The sequence below is a fragment of the Neoarius graeffei genome, chromosome 17 (assembly GCF_027579695.1).
Source record: "Neoarius graeffei isolate fNeoGra1 chromosome 17, fNeoGra1.pri, whole genome shotgun sequence".
Classification (NCBI taxonomy): Eukaryota; Metazoa; Chordata; class Actinopteri; order Siluriformes; family Ariidae; genus Neoarius; species Neoarius graeffei.
In genome coordinates this window covers 29,833,098-29,833,335 of record NC_083585.1, presented here as the reverse complement: position 1 = coordinate 29,833,335, position 238 = coordinate 29,833,098, and positions in this window count along the sequence as shown.

The following is a 238-nucleotide window of genomic DNA, read 5'->3' as shown; positions in this document are numbered from 1 at the left end:
GGTGGCGCTGTTGTTTATTTGCTCTCTGAGCGGGGGGGGGCTGACTCTGGCACACTGTGGAAGCCCTGCTCCGCGCCATTGTGTCGCATCTTTACTTCTTGCCGGATTCATGCAGATGTTCTTGCGTTTGTTGTGTCCTGCGTGCTGCGCGCGCTCTTCGTCCAATCAGATTGAGCGCAGATCCTGCGCGCGCGCGCCGCTCTGCTCTGCTCGTCGCCCTGCTGGCGTGTGGAGGAAA